Raw genomic sequence first — 21810 nt, 5'->3', positions numbered from 1 at the left:
ACACAAAGTCTCAACTTTCCGGAAGGTTTTGGCAAAATTACTAAGGGTGATGCCCAGAGAGAAGCTTGCACACGTTCAATTACACCTTGTGATTCCAAATCGTGTAATGTTTTTGCGACCTCATCACGCAATGCGTTGGGAACATTGCGCGCTCTGAAGAATTTCGGTTGCGCGTTGACTTTCAGTTCCAAATGTGCTTTATAGTTCTCAGCGCAACCGAGGCCTGGTGCAAAAATGTCTGCAAATTCTTCACATAGACGAGAAACACTGTCTGAAAGCAAAGTCTGGTTCACTGATAGGACCTTATTTACTATAGACAAGTTAAACAACTGAAATAAATCGAAACCAAACAAGTTCACCGCAGAAGAAGAACGAAGGACGTAAAATGACACAAGTTTTGTTTGTCCTTTGTATATTGCAAGAAGGCTGCACTGTTCTAACACAGGGATCTGTTCACCTGAATAGCTACGTAATTTAACATTTGCGGCGTGCAACGGAGGTGTGCCCAGCAGTTTGTTAGTGTCTTGATTGATCAGTGATACTGCAGCTCCTGTATCGAGCTGGAATGGTATCACGTTGCCGTTAATGTCCAAGTCCACAAAAAGTTTATTGTCCTGCTGACGACAAGAGCGACTGTCTCGTGCAAAGTGAACTGACACTGGTACATAATCATTTGCGACTTGACGGGAGTTCCGGCGATGTCGACGCACACTATTTTTGGGACGAACACAGTCACTGTTAGAGAGAGTGGCACTGGGCGGAGTGGAATGAACTACATGAATTTCCACGGGCGAAGTTTCGCGAGCCTGAGTATCCTTGGTTCGAATCCGATTCCGGCGCGAAGCAAAGGGCCTGGAACGGTTTTGAGCTTCCGATCTGAGCTTTTTCTGGCAAACACTATGAACATGTCCTTTTTTATTACAATAAAAGCAAATAGCTTGGCGTGACGGGCATTTCTCACGCGAATGTTTAGAAGCACATCGCGGGCATGATTTGATCACTGCATTTGCTTGCCGTCGCGGCACACGTGGCTGAGAGCCTGGCGGCAGCGGCGCGGCCGAGCGCGAGGGCTGTTTACTGCTCCGTGCAGCTCGCCCGGCGGGCCGGTTAACCTGACACATGGCTGGTGAAGTTTCAAATGATTCCTGAGCAAAGTCAAGTGTGTCCTGCCTATCCAATATGTCCATCACTTTTTGAAGGGAGGGATTTACTAGTTTCAAAATCTGTTCCCTTATACGAACAACAGAAACGTTCTCTGCAATTGCATCACGTACCATAGTATCTGAATAAGGGAGTCCACATTGACACTTAAAAGCACAATCCCTAGTAAGACCTTGCTAGGTTGCAACCCACTCCCGATTAGTCTGACCTGCCGTACGTTTTGTACGAAAGAAGGTATACCGTTTCGCAACTACATTGACTGATTCTTTGAAATATGCATCTAATGCAGACAAAATTTCTTCGTAGGACAGAGTTGCTACGTCGCGTCGGGGAAATAATTTGACTATCACACGATACGTTTGTACCCCTACTGAGGACAACAAAAAGGGCTGCCGCTCGTTACCTTGAATTCTGTATGCGGCGAGATGGAATCCAAATTGGTGTGACCACTCCGGCCAGCTTTCCACTGCAGCATCAAAAGGTCGAAAAGTGGGTGCAACAGCGTGTTGTGGCTGCGTTAGCGGAGAAGCGGCTGCTCCCGCATCGTTTTGCATTGCACGTTGACCCTGGACGAGCTGTCCAAGGGCATCCAGTAAGGCCTGCGTCTGCTGATTCTGTAAGCGATAAAATTTGGACAGTACATCTGGAGATTGTGGCGAAGCCATTACACAAGTAAATCAGGGCAATATCGATAAGAACACTTTTACTCTCGTCGCCAATGTTGTGGTTGGCAGGAGAGCCAACCGAATGGTTAAAGGCGGCCGAAATGCACGCGTTTCAGCTCACGCAGGCTGGAGTGAGGTCTGGAACATGACAAGGGAATTAGAATTGAGAAAAACGGACGTAGCTGGTGGAATACTTAACTTTAATCCATTAATGGAGAACGTCGCTCTTTATGGTGCATGATTTACAATATCAATAGTACGGATTCTGGCGCCTTGCTAGGTCGTAGCAAATAACGTAGCTGAAGGCTATGCTAACTATCGTCTCGGCAAATGAGAGCGTAGAAGTCAGTGAACCATCGCTAGCAAAGTCGGCTGTACAACTGGGCGAGTGCTAGGACGTCTCTCTAGACCTGCCGTGTGGCGGTGCTCGGTCTGCAATCACTGATAGTGGCGACAAGCGGGTGACACCACATCCTTCGTCTCAGAATGAGAAATACAGGTCATATAAAAATGAATATATGGCTCCCAAGGAAGTCTCGTACCATTCTTCGTGCAAAATAGTGGCAGATTCAGGCAATGACACTGGAGGTGCATAGCGACCACGTACCCTTCTCACCAGAGTACACCACAAAGCCTCAACAATTCTGAGATGCAGTGACTGTTGTGGCTGCGATGATGCGACAATCCGTCCCCGCGTTCACGAAACGAGGCGAACCGCGTGAGCGGGGACCTTGTCGTCACCACTGAACAACAAACAACGTATGGGATGCATCTGATAGCCAAAATGGTCACACTGTGCTTGGCGTTAATACGACGGCTGCCCAAATCATCACCTAACCCCTGCCAGGTTTCATTCTTGAGACGTAAACTCGGATAGATGTTGGAAACATCATGAAACGAGACTCATCCGACCGGACATTCTTCCATTGCTCCATAAACCAGGTTTAATGATTGAGGCACCACGTTTTCTCGTTACGCTGCTCTGCCTGCAGTTTCTTGCTTCTGGAGCTACGTTCGTGTCGTTTTGGTGTTCGGTATTCCGTTCTGCAATTTTTTGCAGCTTTCGCCTTCTTAATGTTTCGTCGCAACCCTCTGATGATGTCCGTCACGATCACACAAAAGACATTTTCGTCCGAGTTGTGAGTTGGCATATGATGTTTCTCCGCTTTCCCTGTATGCGACATACATCTTCGATACACCAAATACTTCGGGTACGGAGCACAAACAGTTTTCCCACGTTCGAATTCACTGACCGCCAACGCACTCGCAGCTACAAAGAACACTGTTCTGGACTCGACCGACACCACAGCGCACTGAGGACACTGCACAGGTGCCGCGCGTGGTCAGATACAACAGTCCAACCTGCAGCAATGACTACCATCTGCATTTATGTCAAGCACGCATTTATAGCGGTGTTTCCATAATTTCGCCCAACCCCTGTAACTGAAGAGAACATGAGAATAAGACAAGAGAAATTTGTGCGCCAGCAGAGACATACAGTCAACAGTGTACCCTTACTCAGGACGCTAATGGATTAGGACAGAAACTGATTAATATACGTACAATGCGCCCTCCGGCAAGCACTGTGCTTCTGTGTAGCTGTGCAGCCATTTTCATGTAAGTAGGTCAGCTCTTATAAAGAAAATTACCCTTTATGACAGTTAATACTTTGACACCATTGTTTCCTTAGATGCTTATCCTGTCAGATGAAATGTCTTTTGCCGAAGTCGACTTGTTAAGAAATATATTAAGACCTTTAATAACTCGAGGTATTATAAGTGATTTTGAACCGCGAGCTTCAAACACAGAACTGACTGAAAACATGGAATCTTAGAATGTAGCGCCGGCCGGGTGGCTGAGCGGTCTAGGCCGCGTGACCACTACGGTCGCAGGTTCGAATACTGCCTCGGGCATGGATGTGTGTGATGTCCTTAGGTTAGCCAGGTTTAGGTAGTTCTAAGTTCTAGGGGACTGATGACCTCAGAAGTTAAGTCCCATAGTGCTCAGAGCCATTTTCTTAGAATGCAGCAGACGAGCAGTCAAAAAAGAAAGCGAGAGGGATACAGTACAGATAAGATGGGCAGCAAGACATAGTAGAAATGTGGAAACAATATTCTCAAAAACTGTATGCAGGAAATCGATCCTGAAGAAGAGAAAGACTCTATGTTTCATGATGAGTTCGACGTTGCAGTAATGCAAGTAAAGAGTTGATGAAATACCAGCAGAACTCTTCAAGGCTGATGGAGAACAGCTATATGAAGAACTGTTCCATCTCATAGAAGTGATGTACGAAACCGTGGAGTCCACAACAGACCTTAAAAAACATACACAGTGCCAATACCAAAGAAAGCATCTGTAACCAGATTTGAATAATACAGACCCTTAGTTTGGTGACACACGCTGCGAAGATATTGACGTCTACCATTCGAAGGCAGACAGGATAGATGCAATGACCACAAAGACCGGTTTGACTTTAGAAGAGGAGCAATACTTGGCTTACGCTTAATTCTCGAGAAAAAGTAAAGAAATGTCAAGAGACATAATAGTCTTCATCGACGGAAGAAAAGCATTTGTCAGGGTAAACTGCTGAGAGAGATTGGCATAAAGCATGAGGACAGAAAAGTAATGCAGAGACTGTACAGAGAGGAGGTGGCTGTGATGGGGGTAAAACATCAAGAAGACGCTACTAATAAACAGGGTGTACGACAGGTCTGTTCACTCTCTCCTCTTTTGTTCAATGGATATATTCAGAGTGCATTAGATGAAGCTAGGGAGAAACTAGGAGCTATAGGAGGAATTGAAATTTATCGTAAGAAAATAGACATTCTTGGATTTGCTCATGATATCGGAATGTTAAGTGACGAAACTTAACAATTAGAAGCGATGCTGGCCCAGATGGAAACCACTCCCAGCCCTTCCTATAGAGCGAAAGTTAATAACGGTAAAATAAAAATCTTAGTTGTGAGCAGACAGAACACAGTTGCCCAATACCCACTTAACTATGAGCGACTGGAGACCCTGAAGTCCTTTGTCTACCTATGGAGTAAAATTACATCCCACGGAACGTCAAGAAAGGATACTGCTCTTAACAATAGAAGACACCTTTTCAAATCTAGCAGCATAGACAAACCTCATAAAGACGTTTGTTTGGAGTGTGCTACTGTACGGAAGTGAAACATGAACACTGTAAAAAGCAGAAGAGCATAAAATAACACCCTTTGACTTGTGACGTTACCGCATAATGCTCAATATATCCTTTGTAGACTAGGTATCAAACGAAGAGATGCTGCACAGAGTGGAAGAAGACAAGAAATCAACATTCTTTTCGGGAAGTAATTTGTTTTGTATTAAATATTGTAAGTAGGCTGTTTAGGTTTTTTTATTGGTAACGCCGCCGCCACGTAGCGCTCTGCATGAAAATCACTGGCTGTGCCGTGTGCAGTCTGTGGCTGGATTGCATTGTTGTCTGCCATTGTAGTGTTGGGCAGCGGCAGCTGGATGCTAACAGCGCGTAGCGTTGCGCAGTTGGAGGTGAGCCGCCAGCAGTGGTGGACGTGGGGAGAGAGATGGCGGAGTTTTGAAATTTGTAAGAATTGGTGTCATGAACTGATATATATATTATGACTAGTGAGGTAAATACATTGTTTGTTCTCTATTAAAATCTTTCATTTGCTAACTATGACTATCAGTAGTTAGTGCCTTCAGTAGTTTGAATCTTTTATTTAGCTGGCAGTAGTGGCGCTCGCTGTATTGCAGTAGCTTGAGTAACGAAGATTTTTGTGAGGTAAGTGATCTGTGAAAGGTATAGGTTAATGTTAGTCAGGGCCATTCTTTTGTAGGGATTATTGAAAGTCAGATTGCGTTGCGCTAAAAATATTGTGTGTCAGTTTAAGCACAGTCTTGTATAATTGTTCAAAGGGGACGTATCAATATTCCCTAAACATTCTTTTTCAGAGCCCCTTTGCGTTCTTTTTTCCATCTAGCTATTTTAATTTGTGTCTAATTAAGTTAGCACTTAATAATTAATAGTTACCAACATTTAAAGAAGTTGCCATATGAACGACTCAAGCACAACTGACATTCATTTTTCAGCAGATCATCGTTGCCAGTCATAATAACGGCAACGATCTTTCCTCTTTCGTCGCTGACTGAACACCAAAGATATGCTCCTCCGCTCTCGGTAACATATACAGAATAGAATATCTATGGAGTGATTGTATCGTACTGCTCACGTCGCCAACATCAAATGGGAATTGTAACGTAACTTTGGTATAATGCTGTTTGTTTACATTTTGTGCTAAGACCGAAACTTTAATATCACACGTATTTGCCCGGTTATTTACTCATTAGTGTAACATCAATGGAGAATAATTGTTGCTACTGCGGATGAAAATTGAAATACGTCAATTGAGCAATGAAGAACAGTTACATCCGCTCAGGTAAGTAGCACAAAGTTGTAATGATAGTCATCATGTTAATAACAGGCGCTTTATTTGTTGAAGGACATCGAGGCACAATGTAATGAAAAGTTAATATCGTAGTACTAGTCTGCGTCTCTGTATAGCCATATATTTGTAAGACTTTGCTAGTGTGGTAGTTTGCAGCTAGTCAGTCCGTTTAACATATACGCATTCAGAGCAGTTTCAATTTTCAGATATGTTTTATTATGAGTCATTACTTCTATGTTCTGCAGGTCTTCAAAACATTGTGGTTGCCTTAAAGAAGTTACAATAGGAAATGCTAGTAATATTACCAATGACATGGAGAATGACTCCGCGCGACTAACAGTATGTAATTTGACTAGGGATAAACTTTTTCAAAAATATGGTACCAAGAATTTCGTACGTAAAAAATCAGACCATACTTAGTCAAGTGCATGGCAGAGGACACTTTTTTTTCTACGGTGCAAGGGTTTGATTCTGATCCATTCGCAGATGCCAGCTTAAGTACTTGTATGCCGGCGGTGATCAGTTCAGTGTTTTAGCGGTCCGTGAGAGTGCGACACTTAGGAGACTGTATCATGCTCCGTAGACATCACTTCGCGAAACATTGGAAGTAGGGTCTCGCAGAGCAGTAGATGTTTATCTTCAGACATCCGACAGCTCTGGATTTCCAGTATTTTCATGACACTAAACCATTGGTCAGACAAATCTCTGGGCTGTGGTCATTCGTGTTGCCCTTCTTGGTACACGTCCAATATCGCCTGCTAGTCCTATTTGGTATGATTGCAACACGATGGAGCAACATTCTTAGATGCATCGCACGAGTGTTTTGTACATAATGCACTTCTTAGACTGAGTACACTTTTCCATTATCCTACCAATAAACTGTAATGTACCATCTAATTTACCTACGATTATGCGATTACTCCATTTTATTTTTCCACAATCTGTTATACGCAGATATCTGTTAGAGTCGAGTGCTTCCAATTATGACTTACTGATATTATAGTCACAGGACGCTGCGATTTTTCGTTGTGTGAAGTGCTCAGTTTTAGTCGTTCATTTCTTAGCAATTAGATGAAGCTGTCAGTCTTTGCATCGCCTTGCAATCTTATCAATATCTGTTTGTGTATCCTTGCAGCTTTTTCGGATAGTCGCTACATCATCTGCGAAAAAACCTGATATTATTAATTCTGTCTGCAAGTCTATCGATACATAAGAGTCGCAGAATACCTCCCTTCTGAAGTTACTTTTACAACTGTAGACGCCTCCCAAACCAAGATAACACGCTGCATCCTCACTACCATGAAATCCTCAAACCAGTCACAAATTTCATTTTATACAGCATAAGGTGGTACTTTTGTTGATGATGTGCGTTGGTGTGGAACTCAATCAAATGATATGTGGAAATCAAGAAATAGATTACTACATACACCTGATTGTTTTGATCCCTGGTTTTCAGAATGGCATGCTAGTAAAGCGCGAATTGGGTTTCCTATGGCCGATGTTTTCGGAACCCATGTTGAATGGCATGGAGGTGTTTATTTTTTTCGATATACATGTCGTTGGTTTTTTTTATAATTCGTTGTGCCCAACAACTCATTTAGTAATTTCTACTTTCTCCCCGGTATACGTTGTTTGGTTCACTGTGTTTCTTTTTGCATTTTCCGGTCCAGCCATGAAGTTTGTCAGACAGAGTTCTCAGCTAATTCGTGATCGTGAATCATATTTTAAATTTTGTTCTATCTTGAAAGATTTCTTCGTCAACGCCGTTTTTTTTTTTGGTAACTTCTGTTAGGCAATTGTAGTTTTTCTTCGATAAACCTAAATTTAGAAGTTTACTGTGAGCCTGTTTTGCCCATTCTATACAAGTCACCGCAAAACTATGACCGCCGTTATCTGTTTTCTGTAATTTTATATGTCTCCTGTGATTTCTTTCTCGTTCACGTTCCATTTTCGCGTTTTGGACCTAATGTTTTCTGAGAATTTTCATTAATTATTTTTAAATGATTGTTATATGGACGCTGTCACCTGTCATTATGGTTGCAGATACGTAGGAGCTTTTGTTATAATTCCGTAATTTTCCCTTTTGTAATAGAGATACTAATGCGTCTCTTCCAGGTGAGTTCCTGTGCTCTTCATAGTCGCGCAGTTCTTTCTTTGTTAGCTTCCCGATTTAGACCCATCGTTTAATCGTTTCTCCCAGATACTTCAGTTTGTGTACTTGGGAGATTTTGCCAAATGTGCTGATGAAAGGTTGACTGTTAAGTGTTGAACTGGTGCTTTCCATGGGTTAAAGTGCACTTCCCGTCATTCATCATGCAACGTAAAAATCGTCGAAACCTTCCATGCACTGCGTTCCCTTGCATGAAATTTTGAGCGTAGTTTTTGTCCTGTTCCATGAAGTTTCTTTACAAGTTGGATTATTCTTCTGGCCTCTTATTCGAGAGGATTTCAATAACATCATCAAATGCATGATAATGAGAGCGAATTTTGTTTCGGAGACTCCTGCCAATACTGAAACCTTTACTTTCACTTTTCATCATCTGATCACTTTTCCAGATCTGAACTGAATAGTAATGACATAACTCAGCCGTTTGTCTGGCCATTGTTTTGACTCCAATCACTTCAGAACATTAAAAAGAAAATTTTAAGTTTTGATTTTTTGGTAGTCAGAATTTATTTTATCAGGCCCTTTGCTTTTTGTCAACTTCAATACTTCTAGTTCGAAATGGGAATCTGTACCAAGGTTACAGATGGATATGACTGGACGACAGTTTCGTCGATGATTTCTGGTATCTTTCTTGTAGACAAGTGAGACCTGAGGTCACCTCCATCTACTGGGCATAGTTTATTGTTTGAAGTACCTATGATATTTTACGACTGAATTGGAGCTAACTCAAATCTTAAATACTTTACAGAATCTGATGGAGATTCCATGGGCTATGGGCCGTTGTTCAATTTGACATATAATAGCTGTTTCTGCACGTCATTGACACTAATATCTCTATACACCACTCATATTTGTAGTGCTGCAACAAGTACACCAGCGGTTCTCGGCGCTGCAGTCTGGAACCGCGAGACCGCTACGGTCGCAGGTTCGAATCCTGCCTCGGGCATGGATGTGTGTGATGCCCTTAGGTTGGATAGGTTTAACTTGTTCTAAGTTCTAGGGAACTAATGAACTCAAAAGTTGAGTCCCATAGTGCTCAGAGACATTTGAACCATTTGACAAGTACACCGGGCAGTCAAAATCTGAAAATAGAGCTGAGCAGTACTGTTTTTGCTTTGGTGCACCAGTTTCAGTTCCCGTGTCATCCAAGAGAGTCTGGACTGCATTGGAAGGACTTACATATGATCAGTATTTGTTTGCGTTTCGGGAGGGGCCTTTCGATGAGATTATGGTATAGTGGTTGTTGATGTTTTCGCGCATTAATTTTCTAACATCCGAACACCTTTCAGTCAGTCTCAATACGGACAGCTTCAAAGCATCCACGTATGCTTGTTGTCATTCTGTCTAATATCTTTCAGTCAGGGTGCTGCTGTTAGTAGGTTTCAGATATACACTCCTGGAAATTGAAATAAGAACACCGTGAATTCATTGTCCCAGGAAGGGGAAACTTTATTGACACATTCCTGGGGTCAGATACATCACATGATCACACTGACAGAACCACAGGCACATAGACACGGGCAACAGAGCATGCACAATGTCGGCACTAGTACAGTGTATATCCACCTTTCGCAGCAATGCAGGCTGCTATTCTCCCATGGAGACGATCGTAGAGATGCTGGATGTAGTCCTGTGGAACGGCTTGCCATGCCATTTCCACCTGGCGCCTCAGTTGGACCAGCGTTCGTGCTGGACGTGCAGACCGCGTGAGACGACGCTTCATCCAGTCCCGAGATCTTGCTGGCCAGGCGTGCATCCGTGCGTCGCTGCGTTCCGGTCCCAGGTCGACGGGCACGTGCACCTTCCGCCGACCACTGACGACAACATCGATGTACTGTGGAGACCTCACGCCCCACGTGTTGAGCAATTCGGCGGTACGTCCACCCGGCCTCCCGCATGCCCACTACACGCCCTCGCTCAAAGTCCGTCAACTGCACATACGGTTCACGTCCACGCTGTCGCGGCATGCTACCAGTGTTAAAGACTGCGATGGAGCTCCGTATGCCACGGCAAACTGGCTGACACTGACGGCGGCGGTGCACAAATGCTGCGCAGCTAGCGCCATTCGACGGCCAACACCGCGGTTCCTGGTGTGTCCGCTGTGCCGTGCGTGTGATCATTGCTTGTACAGCCCTCTCGCAGTGTACGGAGCAAGTATGGTGGGTCTGACACACCGGTGTCAATGTGTTCTTTTTTCCATTTCCAGGAGTGTATAATTTAGTATTATTTTGGATTATGCCTTGTCACGACCCCTTAATTATAAAACTGTACTTATCACAATCGATAGATGGATGATTCAAGTCTCCTGCAATGATGATAAAGTGATTGTGGAGCATGCATAATAGCGAACTGAGGTTTTCTTTAAAGTTTCGGTCATATGTCTGGATGAGTCTGGTGGTCGGTAGAGGGATTCTAATTAGGTTATGATTTTATTCCCAACTCTACACAACGAATCTCGCAGGCTCCTATAGATTTTATGTCGGTAGATTTGAGCTTGTTGCTGATTGCAACGAGTGCCTCATTTCCATCTCCCCTGAGCCTATCCTTTCGGTATACACTGAGAATGCTATAAAAATTTCATTGTTATCAGTTTCGAATATTAGTCAACTTCCTGTACCTGATATAAAATGAGCTCTACTACTTCTTGGAGTGCTTAATATTCTAACCCTTTGTCGTGCGTGCTTCGCCAATTGATACCTAGGATTGTAAAAGTGTCATTTGAGAGGGTATTTCCATCGGTACATAAAAATACAATAGCATCGTCATGGTGCAAAGGATACTTACAAGGAACACCTTGAGTGCGAGGTTGAAAATGGCCAATGACGTTTACGGCATTCGACCCCCGTATAGTTTCTGCCACGCAGCCACAATATTGGCTGCTGACGGCAACAGGAGGCGGGAGTGGGGGTATCCAATGGTGGGCACAGCACGAGGCTGCGGAGCTTAGCGGAACTGCTCAGTCGACGAGTGACTCGCAGCAGTGCAACGGTTCTAGTGGTATTGATAAAAAGCAGAACAATGGCAACGATAAACAGAGCAAACGTTGCATCATATCTACAACAACAGTTGTTGAAGTTGAGATTTCGTCAGGAAGGAACCTAAGAAATTTCTCAGAGTGAAAGAAGTGGCCGATGAAATATTAGTGTTTCTGCAAGATGAGTCAGTGGAATGTGTGGTTGCTTATACGCCCGAGTGTGTGGGCAATGTACATGAGAAGTACAACGACGACGATACGTGCTTAACAGGTGAAAGTGATATTGAAACAGGTGTCAAGCCATGTAGCTAATCACCCTTGTCGGAGAGGGAGTGACAAATCCCGTCTCCAGTGAAACATGGTAAAGGACCACCGTTGTTCAAGAAGCGGGTACTAAATATAATTACGTATATGGAAGATCATCCGCAGCATAGTAAAAACACAGTTATGAATACATTTCGAATAAGTCCGCAACACTATGGCCGTGTAGTGCAAAACAAAACAAAAACTCTATACCGTTTAGAGGAAGTGATGATAGTGACCTGCTACGTAATGTACGTCAAATTGCGTGCCATATAGATTACCGTGATTTCGAGGGAAGCTGTGGATGGCTACATAACTACAAACAGTGCATCGTGAAAGATCATAAAAGTTGTCACTTATCTGAAGAACGTCATTTCTTTAGCCAAAAAATTGAATTTTCTGTCTCAGTGTCTTAAATTACATGAGGATTATATAGCACGAGTCATTCAAATGGAAAGGGAATATCAAGTAAGTTTAGCGAGTCAATTCAGTACCATATACGGAAGTGATTGCACTGTCACAGTGTTGCCAATTCATAATTCCATTTCAAGCCCTGTCACGTGCACACCGGCCTGCTAGTGAAAACGACCTGCAATTTTAATGTCTGTTCATGTGTTGCCAACAATTTCTGGTCAAACACGCACACATCTTACTGTTGGTGAGCAAGCAATTGATACTTAAGCTATATTCAGGGACGATAAAGACGAACGATAGAAGTGCGGTTCGATTGTCGCTCAGGCACAAAAATTTGTATCCTTTTTTAGATTCAAACACCTAGCAGCTGGTAAGAAAAACCGATAATTAACATTTGATTTTACTAGTCAGCAATATGATTAGATTAGATTAGATTAGATTAATACTTGTTCCATAGATCATGAATACACACACACACACACACACACACACACACACACACTCACACATTCTTTTTTGTTTATTTGTTTGGTGTGCTAGACTATCGGCAAGGCGCGACAATGTCTGTAAATGAGTTTTTAATTTTGAGTACAGTTGAGAAAGAAATATAAAAACAGCTATGAGAGTTTAAGAACCTTCAACATCGCAGCACGTCAGTAATCGTTGGTTAATATATTAAAAAACTAAAAAAACCGCGTCGATTGAGGAGGGTTTTTAGTTTTTTAATAAACTATGAGAGTTAAGGATTTATGATGCTTAGTTTGCAGTCAGTTCTGAGTATTATTAGTAACTACGCTCCAGTCCCTAAACCTAGTTACAGAAGCGTGAATCAGACGCATTACGTATTCCAAGCCGTTGCAGCAGCGTGTTTGTGACGCCAGCTATGGTCACATTCCAGCCCGCTCTAGGGTCACATAAGTTCCTCCTCTTCCTGCTGGTACTGTAACTCCGAATTAGCAACAACGCAAGGTATGTTTGTCAACACTGTTATCGACTAGTTACTTCCTGGTATGCACGGAATTAAGCATCAAAGTTCACTTGATTTTACCTGTCATTTCCATTGCATAATCTGAGTTATTATCGCTTGAGGTGTAACAAAAGATTGTAAATTTACGGTTTTCAGTCCGCGAAAGTCGTTGCACGTGGAAATCGCAACTAATCTCGTTCTTGAAATAGCGCTTTGAGTGTTCTAGCCACTATTGGCTTCGTAAGAGGAAAACGCAATACATACATCTTCGCTAGCTGTATGGTGACGTGATGACCTCTGAATAAGCGTCTTTTATGGTTGGCGATTCCAGTCTCGCAGAGAGAAACGTTTTTATCCTTTCTGTGAAAGACCTACAAGCAGTCAGATCAAACATCGATAATGAAATCGCAAGAAAATACTTTCAGCTTATAGTGCTATAGCGAAAACATACAATGCTGCACAACAGGTAACACCTCTTTCCGCTGTTGACAAGCAAACGTTGGGTTTCTAGGAATACATAACTTTGTTTATGAAATGCCACATTTGCCTGTTGAGTATCACACAGCATACCAATTAAACACAGTCCCAGTCGAAATCTCAGTGGGTAGTATTTTACTAATTCGTGCCGATAGATGCACGCTTGTGTACAGACACTCAGTTTTATTAAAGCAGACATTCGTCATAAGGTTATCGTGCGTAGTTTTATTTCATTTCTTATAATACAGTGCACAATTTTCGTAAGGTTTCTTTTAGCGTTTTTAAAATAATACTAAACATGAGAGAGAAATTACTCATCAACGATATATGCGAATTCTCTGCTTTTGTCTATAACAGTCTGACAATGCAGATGCAGTTTATTGATTACATGCATGTAGAAGACTTGTTCTGAGTTAAAGCTGTTGCACAAGGTTTGAAGAAGAATAAAATGCCACTACCAGACGATAGCTAGTGTAGAAAATACTTTTCTGGTTGTTTTGGCACGTTGCGCTCTTCCCATACATAATACAAAAGCTTCGAGATGCATCTGCTGCTTGGAAGTCTATTAAACCTGAAAAGAACAAAATGTTGCAGACGTTAGCCCTTTTCCCACATGCGGCTTTTTGGGGTGAGAACTGAAGGGAATTAAGATCGAAGTTTCATTAAACTGTAACTTCAGAACACAGCAGAACTGCTTTTTTAAAGCCGGACGCGATGGTCTAGCGGTTCTAGGCGCCCAGTCCGGAGCCGCGCGACTGCTACGGTCGCAGGTTCGAATCCTGCCTCGGGCATGGATGTGTGTGATGTCCTTAGGTTAGTTAGGTTTAAGTAGTTCTAAGTTGTAGGGGAATGATGACCATAGATGTTAAGTCCCATATTGCTCAGAGCCATTTTTTTTTTTTTTTTTTGCTTTTTAAAAATATGTAGCAACGAATATAATAGAACTCGCAACGTTTTATTTAGGACGCCTTTTTTATTTTAACATTCATTATACTGGTTTCTCCTTCTAGTAAACAAAAATTAGTGCCCTTCGCCTTGATGGCGCAGAAGTAATCCTTTGGCACAAAAAACGTTTCTCAAAGCCAAAATCAAATTTCTTTTTCCTTTAAGAACAAATTATGAGGAATAGATAAGGAAAAGCTTTTTTGTTTTGTTTTTATATATATAAAGTCGTCGTGCGACTTGTAGTTAAAGACCAGTTCTTACAGGAGCTCCTGAAGTGTCTCCGCCTACAGCAGGCCAGCTCGTCCAAGCGTGTCTTCTCATTGCGTAGGCGCGGGTTCTGGGTAGCAGATCTTTCAGTTCGGTTCGGTTAATACACTTTTCAGCTTCTCAGGGCTTGGACGTTCCAGCTACGAGGTGGGTCGTCGAAGGTGCTCCGTAAGAAATTGGAAAAATATTGCTTATAGCGTAGGTAGTGTCGTTCGTTGAGATAAGTCCAATATCCTATCGTAGACTTGTCGCCAGAAGTAAAAAGATAACGGGTTGTGTGCCCACAGATCCAATTCACAGAGTGAGTGGGGTACAAAAGCATGTGGACGTGGATCTGAGCTGGCGTCTGTCGAGTAAGAAACGCCAAAATTCGCCGGGCAAGTGTCCAGACGTCAAACGCTGTGCCACAGTGAAACCGGTGGACATCCGTGTCATCCACTCCACAGTGGGTGCAGAGGGATGAATCGGAGAGATGGATGCGGTACAGACGATCTCGGTTAACTTGTTTTCAATTCACGGTGATGTACATCGCTGATTGAACGTGTGATTCGAGAAAACGCACATGGATCGGCTTCCATACGTGTCGCCACACGTACTGTGGATACTTACGTTCGATGGGGTTGGACGGGCGGCACTGTTGTACGAGTAATAATCTGTAGACTGTTTTCGTGAGGTACAAACGTGTAAGTGGTAAGGACCGGTAGACATAACTGAACTCCTGCAAAAATCGTTGGATGTAATAAAAGGAGGTTGGAATGGTCGACACCAATACTGGGGTGGACAAGGAGGCAGGTGCAAAGTTGTGAAGCAGGAGGCTAGTAAGGCTCTGCGGGCAACGGTGCCAAAGTTTTAGTTGGGAGCTGACGTATAGTGCCTTGACACGAGTCGGCACGTGAATGAGTCCCACCCCGCCACGATCTCGTGGCAGTGCAAGGGTTTCATACTGCACCTTGAATAACATCCCCGAGCTGACGAAGGAGCCGAGAGCCATCAACAGTCGACGGGCCAGGAGATTTGGGACTCGTAGTACTTGATCCATGTGTGGTATGCGGGAAGCATGATACATGTTGACGTATTGCGCGCGTTGGATAACGTCGAGAGCTCGTAGCCGGTGATCTGCGAGATTTGCTCCGATTGTCTGTAGCAAGCGTCTACCATTGATAGCCGCTGAGCGGCGCAGATGTGCTGCGAAATCAAGTCCAAGACATCGTATGTTGGCGGTGACACTAAGGGGAGAACGCATCTCTCCGGCAAGCCCTCTCCAATGAGCAGGACCTTGGATTTTGACACGTTGAGGCAGCTCCCCGACGCTTCGCCGTAAGTCGCCACCCATGTCAGTGATGCTCGTACTTCATCTTCACTGCGCAGATATAGTACCATGTCGTCTGCGCAGGCTCTACAACAAAAACGGTGGCCGTGCACAGCCATACCTTCCAAACGTTGGCGCATGCACTGGAGCAGGGGTTCCAAGGCGAAAGCAAACAAAATCGTGGAAAGATGGCAGCCTTGTCGGTAGGACAGTGCGATGACCATGGGCGGTGTGAGGCGACCATTGTACATGATTTTAGAGGTTGCACTACTCAACAGGCGCATAACCACTGTGACAATACCGCCAGGAAAACCAATATGCTGAACAACTGTCCGTAAATAGAAGTGGTCAACACGGTCGAAAGCCTGGCTAAAGCCCAGTGAAATGTTTGCCACTTCTCCGCGACGTGACCCAAGATGGTGCCATATGGTTGGAAAGCGGCAATGACCACATCCTGAGGCACCTCGAACGGGAGCTCAAACACCCGCAATGTCCGGAGACCTAATCCAGCATGGGCGACTGTCACAGCACCCATATGTCCATCAGAGTGTTTAAATTTTAGTCCGGTGGCATGACGCTAACACGGCTGTGAGCCGACTGTTCTCACATGTTATCTGTAACAGTCTGACAATGCACATGTGGTTTATTGATTACATGCATGTAGAAAACTTGTTCTGATTTAAAGCTGTTACACAAGGTTTGAAAAAGAATAAAATGCCACTACCAGACGACAGCTAATGTAGAAAATACTTTTCTGGCTATTTTGGCACGTTGCGCTGTCCCCATACATAATAAAAAAGCTTCGAGATGCATCTGCTGATTGGAAGTCTATTAATCCTGAAAAGAACAAAATGCCACAGAAGTTAGCCTTTTTTCCACATGCGGATTTTTGAGGTGAGAAGTTTCATAAACTGATAACTTCAGAAAACAGCAGAATTGCTTTTTAAAATTATGTAGCAACGAGTATAATAGAACTCGCGACGTTTTATCTAGGGCGCTCGACACTTACCATTACGCTACTAGCTCCCATGTAGCTACAGCACCTCCAGAAGTCAACAACAGTTCCTCCAGAAATTCCGAATTCCACAGTGCTGTGAGATAATGCATATGGCCAGATCTAGACTTCTGAGAGACCGACAGTTACAGCTTTTCTTTTGCACTGCATGACGTTTTCAACAAACAGAACGTGCAGTAGAGTAGCTCAAATGGAAAGGAACACTTCCTATTTAAAATTTCTGCATCCTCCACTGTTGGCAGTTCTGTGTTGGTGGTAGTTACGTGATTTTATTTCGGTGATTACAAAATAGAGTCGAATGTATGCACTGGGTAGCCGAGGTAGCTAGTCCATGGCGATTCGGTCAACCAAGTACATGAATGTACTGAACATACTGCAAACCGCTACAGGGAGCCTGTGTGTCAGAATTCTCATCGAGTGTGTCGCAACGGCGCTATGATAGAAAAATGATGATTTGGTGGTCTGTTGGATTGATGCTAGGTTCCTATGATAATGGTCTGGGTTCGATTATAACTTCTGCCTCTGATTTTTAATAGGAAGAGACAGATTCTATTCTCTTCTAGCTACACCAAGTGAAGAAAGTATAATGGCATTAGGGTCTGAAATCCACATTAAACATGATATTCCTTCTCTGCCAAGTAGACGTTAGATTGAACCACAATAAAGTCAGGAGTGGCGAAATGTGGGAACTCTATCACCAGTAACATTTCTTATACTAGTTATTAATTTCTAGTAACGAAACAGACGCTATGTAGGGTCACAGGACACTTTTATTTGAGCTTCTGTATGTCGATAAAATTGGTTCTGAACTGGAAATGCTACTCAGACGCCCTTAACGCGGAATTTGATCCCTTCGTGACAGTGAAGCTCGGCTACAATTCGTTGTTTGTTCGAAACTGCACATTCCTCAACATATCCACATACTGCGCTTGAATGGGTTCTAATTCTTGCCCGGCACTAAAGTTTTCATTATGTATCATCAAGCTCTAGCATGGTGGTGGATAATAATTTCGTTTTTTAATACATTTTCATTCGTTGTCAACACTAACGATATCTGACGTTTTAGACTCCCAGTGAAACACAGAACTATTTGAGGGATCACTGAAAGTTCAAGGATGTTATTCCGAGCTGCTGGTGGAGAAAAATACGGTAGCTTACGTCCCTTGTGTGTCGTCAACAACGATATGTGTGTGATTCGATTCCCAGTCAGCACTGAACTCTTCGACATATTATTTCTAGTTCAAACATGCTCACATGTGTAACAAACCTATACTTAACGTTCGTATTCTCTAGAATATAACAGCGATAGATGCCGGGTTGGAGCCCGAGGAAGGAAAAAATTAATGTTTCGTCTCCTCATTTCAGTTAAAACATCTAGCTACTGCCGAGAAAATCCGATATGTCACAGTTGATTGTGCTTCGATAACAATCCGCTTAGGTTCTGGGTTCGAATCCCTGTCCAATACAAAGCTTTACCTCAATGCATTTCAAGTAAGTTACTTGTGAAGAAGCGATATTTAACATCTCTCGTAGTTCGTTAACAGGGACAATAGATGCTGGGTAGGAATTCGCGTCCGTTAAAAATGTTTACGTTTTGTAATTTAAAGTTGATATTTGCTAACTGATACTGTCTAAAATCGAGGTTTATCACTCTCTGTATGCATAGTCAGGAATGACTGTTAGTTTCCGTCAATCACGACATCTTACTCTGCATGACCTGGGTTTGTATCCAAATGCAGAACAAGACGGTTCGTCGTGTCATTTGAAGTTCATACATATTCTCAACTAGCTGCTCGTGAATAATTTAAGTTTTTAATGTAAATTTGTGTTAAATAACAAGTACGGTATGTTACTTTGAAGAGGGAATCATGAATACGACGAACTTACTACGTGAATTGCCTATCTGACGTAATAGTGAAAGTAGTAACATTTCAGGTATGTCATTTATTGCAAATAAATGTAAGTTTACAAGCCTTAAGGACAGTCTTATTTGTGATAAGGTGTTCCCTGATATTTGTAGTATCGTGAAATTACTTTACATCTTGAGTTATTGCTATACAAAGCAGAGGTTTCTAGTCGTGACTTGTTGGAACCATTTTCAATGGTCAAACGACTGTACCAAGAAGCGATTAAAGGACCTGCTAGACAGCTGCGTTATGTGGGTTGCATGTGAATCAGGCGAAATGCAATTCAGGTCGTTCGGATACTTTTGAGCATGACTGTACATAAAATTCCGCGCAAGATACACTCATGGAAATGGAAAAAAGAACACATTGACACCGGTGTGTCAGACCCACCATACTTGCTCCGAACACTGCGAGAGGGCTGTACAAGCAATGATCACACGCACGGCACAGCGGACACACCAGGAACCGCGGTGTTGGCCGTCGAATGGCGCTAGCTGCGCAGCATTTGTGCACCGCCGCCGTCAGTGTCAGCCAGTTTGCCGTGGCATACGGAGCTCCATCGCAATCTTTAACACTCCTAGCAAGCCGCGACAGCGTGGACGTGAACCGTATGTGCAGTTGACGGACTTTGAGCGAGGGCGTATAGTGGGCATGCGGGAGGCCGGGTGGACGTACCGCCGAATTGCTCAACACGTGGGGCGTGAGGTCTCCACAGTACATCGATGTTGTCACCAGTGGTCGGCGGAAGGTGCACGTGCCCGTCGACCTGGGACCGGACCGCAGCGACGCACGGATGCACGCCAAGACCGTACGATCCTACGCAGTGCCGTAGGGGACCGCACCGCCACTTCCCAGCAAATTAGGGACACTGTTGCTCCTAGGATATCGGCGAGGACCATTCGCAACCGTCTCCATGAAGCTGGGCTACGGTCTCGCACACCGTTAGGCCGTCTTACGCTCACGCCCCAACATCGTGCAGCCCGCCTCCAGTGGTGTCGCGACAGGCGTGAATGGAGGGACGAATGGAGACGTGTCGTCTTCAGCGATGAGAGTCGCTTCTGCCTTGGTGCCAATGATGGTCGTATGCGTGTTTGGCGCCGTGCAGGTGAGCGCCACAATCAGGACTGCATACGACCGAGGCACACAGGGCCAACACCCGGCATCATGGTGTGGGGAGCGATCTCCTACAGGACAATGCACGTCCGCATGTATCCCGTGCCACCCAACGTGCTGTAGAAGGTGTAAGTCAACTACCCTGGCCAGCAAGATCTCCGGATCTGTCCCCCATTGAGCATGTTTGGGACTGGATGAAGCGTCGTCTCACGCGGTCTGCACGTCCAGCACGAACGCTGGTCCAACTGAGGCGCCAGGTGGAAATGGCATGGCAAGCCGTTCCACAGGACTACATCCAGCATCTCTACGATCGTCTCCATGGGAGAATAGCAGCCTGCATTGCTGCGAAAGGTGGATATACGCTGTACTAGTGCCGACATTGTGCATGCTCTGTTGCCTGTGTCTACGTGCCTGTGGTTCTGTCAGTGTGATCATGTGATGTATCTGACCCCAGGAATGTGTCAATAAAGTTTCCCCTTCCTGGGACAATGAATTCACGGTGTTCTTATTTCAATTTCCAGGAGTGTAGATTACAGTGATTTCGAGGATTCAAAATGGTTCAAATGGCTCTGAGCACTATGGGACTTAACATCCTCGATCATCAGTCCCCTAGAACTTAGAACTACTTAAACCTACCTAACCTAAGGACACCAAACACATCCATGCCCGAGTCAGGATTCGAACCTGCGACCGTAGCAGTACCGCGGTTCCGGACTGTGCGCCTAGAACCGCTAGACCACCGCGGCCGGCTGATTTCGAGGGAAACTGTGGATGGTTACATAACTACAAACAGTGCTACAGAATTGCATGACGTAGGATAACGAAATTTGAAACAAGGCGTCAACTTGATGATGCACTGCAAACTGCAGAATCGTCCCAAAAATTTTTGGATGAGATAAACAAACTTATCGTTCAGTAAGGAATTTGTCTTCAACTCAGACAAATCGGGATTTGAAGAGGAAATACATATGAAAAGAACCATTGAGAATTAGAGATACATGAGATTTGTATCAAGATCAACTAACATCAGTGCCTTAACGCATTTGCATACGATTGTGCCGGCTGGTAATTGGCCGGAAAGTTATTTGTAGCGCTGTTGAAGGTCGGAGGTGGAGGTGATTGCCTCCTACGACTCTTTCGAGTGGTCTTGTGAGGGTAGTTGGGAACATTTACGCCACAGTAAGCAAGTGTAGGAAATTTGGCATAAGGGAATTACAAGTGGTGTACGAGCACTGCTTTTGGCCTATAGCTGGTCAAAATAACTAGCTGTCACTTGATTCCTAGTCTACGTGTAAAAGTCATACTCTTTTAGAGCAAACTACCCTTGCTGTATAATTGCAGTTCATACCACCTGGAACCACTGCACATATTCAAGCTCTGGATGATTGTGTCTTCCGTGCATTGGATGCTATTACATTTCGTCAGTTATCACCTCGTTTCACCAATACTGTTCTTCAAGCATTCTTTGGATACCTAGCTGAACGTCCTGTACGATTTGTAGCTTCCAAGAAGTTCGCCTGCGATTCTGATGGTGCGAAACTTTGTGATCTCTGAGACGCGCGATTTTTTATTCGGTGTTTGTGATGCAAGTTAATGATTTGTTTCTAACATTTCTTGAATGTCTACAATGCCCGTTTTGTGAAGCGTAATACATACATCCCATAGAAGGTTGATCTCT

This window comes from Schistocerca gregaria, chromosome 5, assembly GCF_023897955.1.
Source record: "Schistocerca gregaria isolate iqSchGreg1 chromosome 5, iqSchGreg1.2, whole genome shotgun sequence".
In the NCBI taxonomy this organism is placed as follows: domain Eukaryota; kingdom Metazoa; phylum Arthropoda; class Insecta; order Orthoptera; family Acrididae; genus Schistocerca; species Schistocerca gregaria.
This window is presented reverse-complemented; position numbering follows the sequence as displayed.